At 33.7% G+C, this 15106-nt stretch overlaps 2 pseudogenes; both read left to right on the top strand.

Moving 5' to 3' along the window:
* Nucleotides 1-6370: 6370 nt before the first annotated feature.
* On the top strand, nucleotides 6371-9874 carry LOC9311604 (annotated as a pseudogene).
* Nucleotides 9875-10667: 793 nt separating this feature from the next.
* Nucleotides 10668-12209, top strand: LOC9311605 (annotated as a pseudogene).
* The last annotated feature ends 2897 nt before the right edge of the window (nucleotides 12210-15106 follow it).

Genomic DNA, 15106 nt, shown 5'->3' on the forward strand with positions numbered 1-15106 from the left:
CTAATTCTCTGATTAAACCATCTCTCTGAGTCCGAAATCGAAGGCATGTCTCTCTGAATCTGTATATTTATTTTTTCCCTTTCGTTAACCTAGCTAGACTTCTTTTAGCTGTCGTGAAGCTCGAGAACTGTTTTGTTTCTTAAAGTCTGGATTTAAGGGTTTCTCTGATTCGATTCTTCAAAGTTTTTGTCTTTTGCATGTCCGTGTTCTTTGCTTCATTAGAACTATTTGTTTGTGTGGTTTGATTTAGGCGTAGCTTGATAAATAGGATGCACAATTTTGCTTTCGGAAATCTTAGATTTTTAGATAACTTGTATTGACCTATTCTCGAGATTTAGAAGTTTTTGTTGACATTCTATTACAACTATTTGTATTGACTTGTTCTTATTGTCGGATACAATTGGTTGGTATTGTAAGTTCTGACTTTTTGTATTGATCTGTTATCTGAATCTTTAGATCTTTTAAGTGCTTTTCTAACACATTCTTGCATTACCAAACACTTGAAACTAGATATACTCATTCTCTCATTTTGTTTTGCAAGTGTTGCTGTTTGAAGTAATGGGAATTTGAAGGTTATCTTTGGTTCTTATTACACGACAGGTTAGACCATCTTTTCCTTTGTCTTGTACATTACTGTGTTTGCTATGTGATTGGTAATAGATATTTTACTTTAATTAATCGTTTTAAATATGGTTATATGTGTTTGACATATGCTTTGATATGGTCTGAGATTAGTTTATCTGCATAAAATTTGTGTTTGATTTATTAATTAGTCTGAATATTAAGTGATCCTGTGATGTGTGAAGACTCTTTCATTAAATCTGAATAAGTTTTTATATCACATATGCTTTGATCTTGTCTGAGATTGAGTTATATATATTGTTTACATTGAGTTAAAATTTGAGTTTGCTTAATTTGTTAATTAGTCTGAAAAGTAAGTGGTTTTGTGATGTGTTTAGACTATTTCATTAAATCTGACTTAGTTCTTTTATCACATATGCTTTGATCTGATTTGAGTTTGATTTAGTTAAAATCTGAGTTTGATTTATTTGTTAATTAGTCTGAATATTACTGTGTGATGTGTGTAGACTCTTTAATTAAATCTGAATAAGTTTTTATATCAATAAAGGTTTTAATTACGGTTACATTATAAAATGGTGGACAAGGGTTGGGTGCACCTTTGCAGGTAAGATTTTTTTTATATATTTTATTAGGAAATTTGGAGACTTTGCTTGTTTTTTTTTCTTCTTTTTTCTCTTTTAACTCTTCATCTTATATGAAGAGTTGATCCTGCTTATGAGAGAGGGGCTGCAAACTTTGTATGGACTGTGGCTGCGGCAATGGGAGACGTTGATATGATTGTATGTCCTTGCATTGATTGTCGTAATATAGATCGTCACTCAGCCAGTGTTGTAGTTGATCATCTTGTAAGAAGGGGAATGGACGAGGCTTACAAGATGCGGTCTGATTGGTATCATCATGGAGAATTGAATCCAGTGGTTGGAGGTGAAAGCAATCAAAATCAGTGGAATGATGAAATTGTTGGGTTATATCAAGCAGCTGAATATTTGGATGAAGAGTTTGCTTCCAAAGTTGAGATTGCAGAGGGTTTGGACAAGGAAGAAGATGAGTTCCTTGCGAAGCTTGCAGATGCTGAAACACCACTATATCCAAGTTGTCTCAACCATAGCAAGCTGTCGGCTATTGTATCACTTTTCAGACTTAAGACAAAGAATGGCTGGTCTGACAAGAGCTTCAATGAACTCCTAGACACACTTCCGGAGATGTTACCAGCGGATAATGTGCTGCACACATCACTATACGAGGTGAAGAAATTTTTGAAATCCTTTGATATGGGTTACGAGAAGATTCATGCATGTGTCAATGATTGCTGCCTATTCAGAAAGAAGTACAAGATGCTAGAGAACTGTCCTAAATGCAAGGCATCAAGATGGAAGACTAATATGCACAATGGTGAATTAAAGAAAGGTGTCCCACAGAAAGTTTTAAGGTATTTTCCGATAATTCCAAGGCTGAAGAGAATGTATAGATCTGAGGAAATGGCTAAGGATTTAAGGTGGCATTTCAGTAACAAGAGCAACGATGGAAAACTCCGTCACCCTATGGATTCAGTCACATGGGACCAGATGAATGACAAATACCCTTCATTCGCAGCTGAAGAAAGGAATCTGAGGCTTGGACTTTCAACAGATGGATTTAATCCATTCAACATGAAGAATACAAAGTATAGTTGTTGGCCTGTTTTGTTAGCAAACTATAATCTGCCACCTGACTTATGCATGAAGAAGGAGAACATCCAACTTACATTGTTAATTCCTGGTCCACAACAGCCGGGTAATAGAATTGATATCTACTTAGAACCACTCATACAGGATCTATGCCATCTGTGGGACAATGGGGAGTTGACATATGACGCCTATAGTAAATCAACTTTTACTCTTAAGGCAATGCTGCTTTGGACGATTAGCGATTTTCCTGCGTATGGGAATCTTGCTGGCTGCAAGGTAAAGGGCAAAATGGACTGTCCTTTATGTGGGAAAAATACAGAAAGTATGTGGTTGAAGTTCAGTAGAAAACATGTCTACATGTGTCATAGAAAGGGTCTTCCAGCAACACATAGTTATAGGAGAAAGAAGTCATGGTTTGATGGAAAAGCTGAACCGAGAAGAAAAGGAAGAATATTAAGTGGTCGGGAAATTTCTGTAAATCTGAGAAATTTCAAAAACAATTTTGGAAATCTGAAAAAATATGCAACTAAGAGGAAGAGGACGGAGTGTACTGGATTGGCTGCTGATAGTGAGGATTTATCTAGTGAGTCAGAGGAAGAAGAAGAGGAAGAAGTAGAAGTAGACGAGGATGAGTTATCTAGATGGAAGAAAAGTCTATCTTTTTCAAGCTACAATATTGGGAGGTGTGTTCTGTTTTTTATTTCAAGCTACTTTTTTTCCAGATTTCCTCAATAATCTGTGTTTGATATTTCTTTTGTTTATATGTGTGTTGGTTAGGAACTCCCCGTGAGACATAACTTAGATGTGATGCATGTGGAGAGAAATGTGGTTGCGAGTATCGACACTGTTGCATTGTGGCAAATCTAAGGATGGTCTTAATGCTCGTAAAGATCTGGAGGAGCTTGGAATTAGGAAGGAATTGTACCCTAAAACCAAAGGAAAAAGGACTTACCTGCCTGCAGCAATGTGGTCTTTATCCAAGACAGAAAAGAAGATTTTTTGTTGGCGACTTTTTGACTTCAAAGGCCCAGATGGATACTGCTCCAACATATCAAGAGGCGTATCATTACAAGACTGTAAGATCACAGGGCTGAAATCACATGATTATCATGTGCTAATGCAATAGCTTCTTCCCATTGCAATTAGAGGTTTGTTACCTGAAGGTCCTAGGGTAGCAATTGTACGCTTATGCTCATTCTTCAACCACTTGTGTCAGCGAGTAATTGATAGGGAGTACATTTTGACATTGGAAGCTGAGGTTGTTGAAACTCTCTGCATGTTTAAAAGATTTTTCCCTCCAAGTTTCTTTGATATCATGGTACACTTGACGGTACATCTAGGAAGGGAAGCTAGACTAGGTGGACCGGTTCATTTTAGATGGATGTACCCGTTCGAGAGATATATGAAAGTCCTGAAAGACTTTGTCAGAAACACTGCAAGACCAGAGGGGTGCATTGCTGAGTGCTATCTTGCTGAAGAATGCATCCAATTTTGTAATGAATTTTTGAAGAAGACGACAAATGTTCAAGAGAAAGTTGAAAGAAACACTGAGTATGATAATAGTTATATTCTTGAGGGGCGTCCTATATCTGCAGGGAAGACATTTTCTCTCACTGAAATGGAGAAGAAAATAGCCCATATGGCTGTCATCCAGAATATGGCTTTGGTTGATCCTTATGTGGAGTAAGTTCCACAGTTTTCTAGCTACTTCATTTAACAGTTCTATATATGAATTTACTACATCTGATTCCTTCTTATTTTCTTCTTGACTTACAAGTGAACATCTGCAACATCTACAAGACTCAAATGGAAGATGTAGACGTGATGCATCAACATTATGGAGTATGCATAATCAGAATTTTGCCTCTTGGCTAAAAGCACAGGCTAGTATTAGTTTATCTGAAGATCTGTCCTATTTTTCTTGCTAAGTTTCTGACATTTATTTTCTTTCATATTGCTAGATACCTCTTGATTCAAAACACACATGACGAAACACTTAAATGGTTGGCATTTGGTCCACGTAGTTATGCACGGTCATATACAGGTTATATAGTCAATGGGCAGCGGTTTCACACAAGTTCAGTGGATAGACAAAGTCAGAATAGTGGTATTTTTTATGAGGCTACGACAATCTGTAGGTCTAGTGCTAAGGATACTTCACAAGTGGTGGATTTGGTATCTTACTACGGGAGAGTAACTGATATTATCTTGTTGGACTATAATGTGTTCTATGTTCCTTTATTCCGGTGTGCATGGGCAGTGAAGGGTAATGGAGTAAAAGAAGAAGATGGTTTCACACTTGTTAACCTTAATCATAGTCAAGTAAGTTTTTCAAGGGATCCATATATATTAGCCTCTCAAGCAAAGCAAGTTTTTTACTCAAGGGAAGACGAGTCATCAAGTTGGTATGTTGCTATGAGAGGTCCTTCAAGGAGATTCAGTCAGAAAGATTTTCAAGATGGAATTGCAGACATTTGTCCATTACCAGCCAATATTGACATGGGTGATGACTTGGATGAAGCAGAAAATGAGAGAACTGATTATGAAGGAATTTATGTTTGAAATGTAGCTTCTTCATCATTTATACCTTTAGATGAGCTTGTTGATATGTCTGATATCTGTTTGTTCTCTCATTCTTACTCTTTTTTCTCTCATTTTGATTTGTGTGTATCATATATGTTCTGTGATATGTCTGATGTCTGTTTGTTCTCTCATTCTTACTTTTTTTTCTCTCTTTTTGATTCGTGAGTATCATATATGTTCTGTAAATATGTCTGATGTCTGTCTGATGTCTTTTTTTCTCTAATTTGGATTTGTTGAATCATAAATGTGTTAACTATTTGTTCTCTCATTTTTTCAGGTGAGTTAAAATGGGGAAATCAAAGAAAAAGAGAGGAAGAGTATCTAAGAAGAATGATGATGAGGTAGAATATGTGGGTACCCGTGAACCAGAACCAGTAGAACCAGAAACTCAAGTAGAAGATGGGCCGGATAATTTGGTAGAAACAGAAGATCAAGTAGAAGATGAGGCAGGTAATTTGGGGATGTATGAAGAAACAGAGCTGAATGAAGAAGTTCCTGATAAGGGGATGAATGAAGAAGAGCCTGACAAAGCTCTGAATGACGAAGAGCCTGAAGGTGAGATACAATTCTCTGAAGATCCTGAGCTTGTTGGTAGAAAGAGAAAGAGATAGCGAGGACCAACACGCATGAAAGACATTGCCAAGGATCCAAATACCAGAGTACAAGTAGAGTACACTAACATGGGAGAACATTATGGTAAAAGGTCAGTGAAGATGTCTTCATACGTACGCGCATTGGTACGGGAACATGTTCCTATCACGTTTGATCGTTGGACTAAAATAACTGAAGAAATCAAGACAGTTCTATGGAAATCTGTCCAGGTAAGATTTGCTTAACATTGCCATATACTCTATTTACTTAATCATATATTGGTCTTCAGATATTGCACTTCCATTGACTTTTTTTTTTTTGTAAATGATTGCAGGCAAGATTTGAGGTAGATGAAGAGTACCAGAAGACTGCACTTCTTAATGGGATTTATCACAGCTTGTTTAGCTAAACCATGGTGTTAACTTAATTCTTTTTCGGTCCATTAGTTATTGCATGGCACCAAACAAACATATACCATCAAATTTGGAGGTTCGTTCAATACTTTATGAATATAATAAATATGTTTGGCCATTGTCCGCTAACATATAATAACGTCCATATAAAACATTGGAGCGACATAATTTAATGGGAAAAAAAACTTCAACATTCGTGTCTTTTACAATTCAAACTAAACCAACAAGAAAAAGAAAACCAAAGAAGATACATAAACCGGATATGGTAAAGGATATGCAAATACATTAATCTAAATTAAGAAATAACATCCTGTATTTGTTCATACTTTAAGATATGAAAATTCATTTCCTAATTTTGTTCATATATTTTACCAAATTATCTAGACATTTATGTTAGATATGTGTACAATAGTCCTGCGAATGGACTAATTCCAAACGCTATCTTAGATAACTATGATATTGACTTTGACCAAACAAAAGAGATTTCTAATTAAATTAACTAATTACTCACCTACTAATTAAGCATGTGGTTCATGTTCCACAAAAACGCACCGTTTCACCTGTCAAATTTCCCAATCCCTCTCTCAAATGTTTTTAAACTCCTCTCTCTTCGAATCAGAGAAGAATCTATTCTTCTCCGACAATGGTGGCTACTACACTGTACAAGTATGTCTTCTTCAACCCAAGTCTGGTTCCACCACTCACTGCCTAAACCCTTCTCTCGTTAACCCTTTTACGAATCCGACAAGTAAGTCTTCGGTTTCGAGATAGAGGCATTTTGTTCGAATCAAAGTTTCGAATTTTATCTATTTTTGTTTCCTCTGCGATATAGGAGTTTCGGTTTTGGGGAAGAGTCGTAGAGATGTCTTTGCAAAAGATTCGATTGAAATGGCGGAATCGAATTCGACACCTTCCGTTTTTGTCAATTCCTCTAAGCAGAATGGTTCTATCATCGTGATTGATAATTACGACAGCTTCGCTTACAATCTCTGCCATATTTTTTTCAATTTTTTATTCTGTTTCGGTGTATAAGCAACTGAATTTGCATTTTGTTAGAAATGTTATTCAAGTATGCATTGTGATTGATTTTTAGAATCTCATTATTTCAAAATCCAATCTAGCTTCGACATGCTAATAGATAATAATATGTATTGTAGATTCTCTCTTGTTATGTGATCAGAGACGTTATGTCGTGCCATGAAATCTTATTGCCGAAAGCTCCTCTTTGCTTGTTTGTCGTTGTAAGGAGTAATTGTTGATTCAACAACCTAATACATTATTTCTTTGATGCCTAAAGTCTGTTCTTTTAAGTAGAATCTTTAAACATGTTCAAAGTTTGAATTGGTGATTTTGTGAGTTGTTATTTTTGACTTTAGATTGGTTATTCGTTGTTGAAATATCTTGCTTTCTCATGAGATTTTCGCTGCTCTAAATATCTCACGTAACGCACATAGATCCCAAATATACAATTTGATCATGTCTTACTTCTAGTTCTCCAAGCATAATCGTGTGAAGTGCATACTATTTATCGTGATCGTTCTCTTGATATGGTTTCTTCTGCTTTAGTATAAACAAAATTTTGAATTGTAATCTATTTCTACATTATATGGGAGAGCTAGGATGCCGATTTGAAGTTTACCGCAATTATGAACTTACAGTAGAGGAGCTGAAAAAGTAAGCTTAAATTATATGCATTTTGTTTAAACGTAATATGGCAAATCAATTGGTGTTGATTCTTTGATTATGTTCTCCCTTTTGCAGTAAAAATCCAAGAGTAATGTTGATTTCTCCTGGACCTGGTAAATATTTTGGCCTCTGAAATTTCTTCAATAATTATGTGGTGTATCTTGTGGTGGATAACACTTTTCTTGAATTTGATAGGTACCCCTCAAGACTCTGGGATTTTCTTTCAAACAGTTTTGAAACTTGGACCTCGTGTTCCTTTATTTGGAGTATGTATGAATTTGCAGTGTATAGGAGAAGCATTTAGAGGTTAGTTGCATCTAAAGAAGACAACATATTTTCCCGTATCAGTGTTCTAACATGGTTTTAGTCTTTATATTATGTATCCACAACTTAAATGCAATATTGTTTGATCATTAATTAGGAAAGATTGTGCGGTCACTATTTGGTGTTATGCATGGGAAAAGCTCAATGGTTCACTATGATGAGAAAGGAAAATAATGCTTGTTCTCTGGATTATCCAAGTATAAATCAGATTTGTTTGTGTTGTATTAATCATAAGTTTATAAATGTTTAATAATAAAACAAAACTTGTTGGCCTGTTGTTTTCAGCCCTTTCTTTGTAAGTAGATATCACAGCCTCGTCATCGAAAAAGATTCATTCCCTAGTGGTGAACTCGAGGTTACAGCATGGACAGCAGATGGTCTGGTTATGGCTTCCTGTCACATGAAGTATAAGCATATACAAGTAAAACCACTCAAGTGTTTTCATGTATCTTATTGCCTCCATTCAAAACAGAGCTCTTGAAGTCTTGTAAAAATTGTTCACAGGGAGTTCAATTTCATCCGGAGAGTATTATAACAACTGAAGGCAAGACAATTGTCTGCAATTTCATCAAACTCGTAGAGAAAAAGGAATCTGAGAAGCTGACATAGACTAGTCTGGATGAGAAAATCAGCTGTGTTTGATTAGTTCCTCCCTGTAATAATGTCTGCCAATGCAAAATATAATCTTTCCATTGTTTTTATCATAAATATTTTACAGATGCCTAGCGACAAAAATGGCAGAGGGCTTAGTGGCTTTGATGGTGACGGGGAGTCTCATTCATTCAACGTCCGATTAATTAAGGTACGTTTTAAGATTTTATTTGGAGTTTAATCACAAAAAAATAGTATTAGTAAAGAAATTTGAAAAACCCAATGTAATTTCCAAGTGAATAAGAATATGTATTTGGAGGTAAATCACAGAGAAAAAATAGAAAGAAAAAAAGACTTTGTTTTGGGATATTATTTGCTGATGAGAAACTTTTATTTGGTATATATTCGTTTCTATGGTTTACATCTTTTATATGTTTCAAGATTTCATAAACACAATTATCATAAATTTTAACGACACCAAGGCGTAAATCTTAACTACAACAATTGTTTCAAAGATATTTTAAAAGATTTCTCAACTAAAATTATGTAAAATCTTCAATCATATACAATCCTACCTATATTGTTAATTCTAAATATTTTTATCTTCCCTAAAAACTTTCTATCATTCATTTCAATGTGTAGGAGTTGGAGATGGATCTAAGAGAATCAAGAGCAAAATGAAAAATTGTGGTGGGTCACCATGCTATAAAGAGAGCTTGAATCTCTCTCTTACCCATCCTTGAGGTTCATTTTTTTCTTAATTATGTCAATGTAATTTAAAATAAAAAGCTAACTTTTGCATTTTTTTAATGTTTATATTTCAATATTTCTTTCCAAATTATGTATATTTCTAAAAATTTAATATTTTCACTTGCTCATAACTATCTTTGCAAAAGACAAACGCAAGAGAGTTGATATTTTCAGTTTGTTATTAGCAAATAAAATTTTTTTGAACTGCCAAAATTAAGTAGAAATTTCCTTTAGAAAAGAGAAAAAATAAAGCACACTACTATTATAATATGTAACTATTTTTGGAAAATTTCAGGCGAATAAATTCGATCTCTATATGAATGGTCATGATCATTGCTTGCAACAGATAAGCACATCTCAAAGGTAAAACCAATTAATTGGTATATATAAATAAAGCTGGGTTTGGATGAAGCGGATAATGAATGATAAAGTTATGGATTAACATTTTATTATGTTTTTGCAGTCGAATTCAGTTCTGAACGAGTGGAGGTGGGTCAAAGGTATGAAGAGGCTATTACAATTGGACAACACCAGATGATATGAAATTTTTCTACGATGGACAAGGTTTCAGGTCAGTTAAAATCACTAGATCATAAATGAGTGTCGTTTTTTATGATGTCTCTGGCAACATTTTACACAAATGGGACACATCAAAAATGTTAGACACGGATTTTTTTTTTCATTGTAATTCACATGAAAATCAATATTGAAGCACATAAAATTGTTCATATCAAATATGAATCTTATGAGTGGTTCCAAATATTTAAGTAAAATCTGAAAAAAATACATGAAGGTCATGCAAACTATGGGATTTATCACCGCTTGTTTAGCTAAACCATGATGTTAACTTAATTGTTTTTCGATCCATTAGTTATTGCATGGCACCAAACAAACATATACCATCAAATTTGGAGGTTCGTTCAATACTTGATGAATATAATAAATATGTTTGGCCATTGTCCGCTAACATATAATAACGTCCATATAAAACATTGGAGCGACATAATTTAATGGGAAAAAAACTTCAACATTCGTGTCTTTTACAATTCAAACTAAACCAACAAGAAAAATAAAACCAAAGAAGATACATAAACCGGATATGGTAAAGGATATGCAAATACATGAATCTAAATTAAGAAATAACATCCTGTATTTGTTCATACTTTAAGATATGAAAATTCATTTCCTAATTTTGTTCATATATTTTACCAAATTATCTAGACATTTATGTTAGATATGTGTACAATAGTCCTGCGAATGGACTAATTCCAAACGCTATTTTAGATAACTATGATATTGACTTTGACCAAACAAAAGAGATTTCTAATTAAATTAACTAATTACTCACCTACTAATTAAGCATGTGGTTCATGTTCCACAAAAACGCACCGTTTCACCTGTCAAATTTCCCAATCCCTCTCTCAAATGTTTTTAAACTCCTCTCTCTTCGAATCAGAGAAGAATCTATTCTTCTCCGACAATGGTGGCTACTACACTGTACAAGTATGTCTTCTTCAACCCAAGTCTGGCTCCACCACTCACTGCCTAAACCCTTCTCTCGTTAACCCTCTTACGAATCCGACAAGAAAGTCTTCGGTTTCGAGATAGAGGCGTTTTGTTCGAATCAAAGTTTCGAATTTTATCTATTTTTGTTTCCTCTGCGATATAGGAGTTTCGGTTTTGGGGAAGAGTCGTAGAGATGTCTTTGCAAAAGATTCGATTGAAATGGCGGAATCGAATTCGACACCTTCTGTTTTTGTCAATTCCTCTAAGCAGAATGGTTCTATCATCGTGATTGATAATTACGACAGCTTCGCTTACAATCTCTGCCATATTTTTTTCAATTTTTTATTTTGTTTCGGTGTATAAGCAACTGAATTTGCATTTTGTTAGAAATGTTATTCAAGTATGCATTGTGATTGATTTTTAGAATCTCATTATTTCAAAATCCAATCTAGCTTCGACATGCTAATAGATAATAATATGTATTGTAGATTCTCTCTTGTTATGTGATCAGAGACGTTATGTCGTGCCATGAAATCTTATTGCCGAAAGCTCCTCTTTGCTTGTTTGTCGTTGAGTAATTGTTGATTCAACAACCTAATACATTATTTCTTTGATGCCTAAAGTCTGTTCTTTTAAGTAGAATCTTTAAACATGTTCAAAGTTTGAATTGGTGATTTTGTGAGTTGTTATTTTTGACTTTAGATTGGTTATTCGTTGTTGAAATATCTTGCTTTCTCATGAGATTTTCGCTGCTCTAAATATCTCACGTAACGCACATAGATCCCAAATATACAATTTGATCATGTCTTACTTCTAGTTCTCCAAGCATAATCGTGTGAAGTGCACATTATTTATCGTGATCGTTCTCTTGATATGGTTTCTTCTGCTTTAGTATAAACAAAATTTTGAATTGTAATCTATTTCTACATTATATGGGAGAGCAAGGATGCCGATTTGAAGTTTACCGCAATTATGAACTTACAGTAGAGGAGCTGAAAAAGTAAGCTTAAATTATATGCATTTTGTTTAAACGTAATATGGCAAATCAATTGGTGTTGATTCTTTGATTATGTTCTCCCTTTTGCAGTAAAAATCCAAGAGTAATGTTGATTTCTCCTGGACCTGGTAAATATTTTGGCCTCTGAAATTTCTTCAATAATTATGTGGTGTATCTTGTGGTGGATAACACTTTTCTTGAATTTGATAGGTACCCCTCAAGACTCTGGGATTTTCTTTCAAACAGTTTTGAAACTTGGACCTCGTGTTTCTTTATTTGGAGTATGTATGAATTTGCAGTGTATAGGAGAAGCATTTGGAGGTTAGTTGCATCTAAAGAAGACAACATATTTTCCCGTATCAGTGTTCTAACATGGTTTTATTCTTTATATTATGTATCCACAACTTAAATGCAATATTGTTTGATCATTAATTAGGAAAGATTGTGCGGTCACTATTTGGTGTTATGCATAGGAAAAGCTCAATGGTTCACTATGATGAGAAAGGAAAATAATGCTTGTTCTCTAGATTATCCAAGTATAAATCAGATTTGTTTGTGTTGTATTAATCATAAGTTTATAAATGTTTAATAATAAAACAAAACTTGTTGGCCTGTTGTTTTCAGCCCTTTCTTTGTAAGTAGATATCACAGCCTCGTCATCGAAAAAGATTCATTCCCTAGTGGTGAACTCGAGGTTACAGCATGGACAGCAGATGGTCTGGTTATGGCTTCCTGTCACATGAAGTATAGGCATATACAAGTAAAACCCACTCAAGTGTTTTCATGTATCTTATTGCCTCCATTCAAAACAGAGCTCTTGAAGTCTTGTAAAAATTGTTCACAGGGAGTTCAATTTCATCCGGAGAGTATTATAACAACTGAAGGCAAGACAATTGTCTGCAATTTCATCAAACTCGTAGAGAAAAAGGAATCTGAGAAGCTGACATAGACTAGTCTGGATGAGAAAATCAGCTGTGTTTGATTAGTTCCTCCCTGTAATAATGTCTGCCAATGCAAAATATAATCTTTCCATTGTTTTTATCATAAATATTTTACAGATGCCTAGCGACAAAAATGGCAGAGGGCTTAGTGGCTTTGATGGTGACGGGGAGTCTCATTCATTCAACGTCCGATTAATTAAGGTACGTTTTAAGATTTTATTTGGAGTTTAATCACAAAAAAATAGTATTAGTAAAGAAATTTGAAAAACCCAATGTAATTTCCAAGTGAATAAGAATATGTATTTGGAGGTAAATCACAGAGAAAAAATAGAAAGAAAAAAAGACTTTGTTTTGGGATATTATTTGCTGATGAGAAACTTTTATTTGGTATATATTCGTTTCTATGGTTTACATCTTTTATATGTTTCAAGATTTCATAAACACAATTATCATAAATTTTAACGACACCAAGGCGTAAATCTTAACTACAACAATTGTTTCAAAGATATTTTAAAAGATTTCTCAACTAAAATTATGTAAAATCTTCAATCATATACAATCCTACCTATATTGTTAATTCTAAATATTTTTATCTTCCCTAAAAACTTTCTATCATTCATTTCAATGTGTAGGAGTTGGAGATGGATCTAAGAGAATCAAGAGCAAAATGAAAAATTGTGGTGGGTCACCATGCTATAAAGAGAGCTTGAATCTCTCTCTTACCCATCCTTGAGGTTCATTTTTTTCTTAATTATGTCAATGTAATTTAAAATAAAAAACTAACTTTTGCTTGGTGGTGGTAGCGGCGGTGTCGGAGGGTCACCATGCTATAAAGAGAGCTTGGTCCAATGTCGGAGGAGATAAAGAAGGTGGAGTAATAAGAAAAGTTGGGAAAAGAGGATAAGAGACGGTAAGTGGTGTTGGTGTTGGTGTTGATGATGGTGGTTCAAGCTTGGTGGTGGTAGCGGCGGTAAATATTGATGAAGGTGGTCAGTCGGAATTAGCGAGATTCGGTATTGTTGGTGGTGGTGATTGTGATAGTAGTGAGATTTAGTTGTGGTGGTGGGTCAGAGTAGTGAGACTCAGTGGTGATGCCCGACAAATGCGAGAAATGTAGATAGGAAAAAAAATAAATAAAGATATGGTGGTGAAGAAATCCGACGAGAGAGAGAAGGAGAAATAAAGAGGAGTTCGAACAAAAATAAGAGAAATCTAATGAGAGAAACATAGAGATTTGAAAATTAGAAAGAAGAGAAAACGAAGAAATTAATAATATGAGCAAAAAAAAATGACAAAAGCCATGTAGCAAATAGATAATATTTAGTTTGATGTTATTTTTATTAATTTTTTTAGTCTTAAGTTATTTAGTGTATATTCTCTAATTCCTTATAAGGTTTTCTCTTTTTGTTGAGGATATTTCATATTATCAAGTAAAGTTACTTGACATGGATATAGACGGTCTCATATTTTCTCTTCTTTTATTGTCACAGTTTTATTATGACGTCAAACTTTTCTAAACAAAATCATATATTTACTTATCTCATACTATATGTTTACATATTATACATATATCGTTCATATATTTACGTAACTATATAGTTTTATCTTTTCTTATTGTCATAATTTTGTTTCCATGTTGCCCACATTGAAATTATAAGATGTAACACATTCTTCTATGGATGTAAATAACTTATTAAAATTCAATAATACTACATATATATGAATATTTATGACTTCATATCTTATAATAAACAAACAATTATGTAATTTTATAAATAGGCCAACATTTATATTAGATGATTTAATAATTAATATAACATTACTACAAATAATATTTTATATTGCGCATTATGCTAATAAATCTATATATAGAAATAATTATGCATTTTCTAAAATATATATGTTTATAGAATTTTAGTTAAGCTTACAAAAATAAAATAAAAATGTTAAGAATGATAATCTCGACCGGCAACCCGTGCAACGCACGGATCCATATCTAGTTTATTATATGATTTGGCTTAATATTTCATAGATTTAGTAAACGTTGGGCTTAATATATTTTTAATATTTTATGGAATTGGACTTAATATTACATAATTATTACATAGATTCCATATTATTTTCTATGTTTTCATATTTTCTGGGATTGGGCTTAGTATTTCATAATTATAATTACATAGATTCCATTTTCTTTTTGTTTACATTTATTTTATTTACATATATCTTGTATTTACATAAGTAATTATTTACAAATTCCTCTCTGTTTTACATGTTTGCAATATCGTCTCGCCATTTCCATTGCTCCTTTTAACACTTGAGCCTTAAGCCTTTTGCCGATTGAAGCTAAAGAAGTTCCTAAACCGACACCAATTTCGATACATGAATCAACTTTCTTCTCACTCACTTCTAAATGGTTTGAGTCGTTTGACTCTTCTCTTTTCTCAATCCCATCATCATCATTATCATCCAAACCCC

This window comes from Arabidopsis lyrata (genome assembly GCF_000004255.2).
Source record: "Arabidopsis lyrata subsp. lyrata unplaced genomic scaffold ARALYscaffold_5, whole genome shotgun sequence".
Taxonomy (NCBI): domain Eukaryota; kingdom Viridiplantae; phylum Streptophyta; class Magnoliopsida; order Brassicales; family Brassicaceae; genus Arabidopsis; species Arabidopsis lyrata.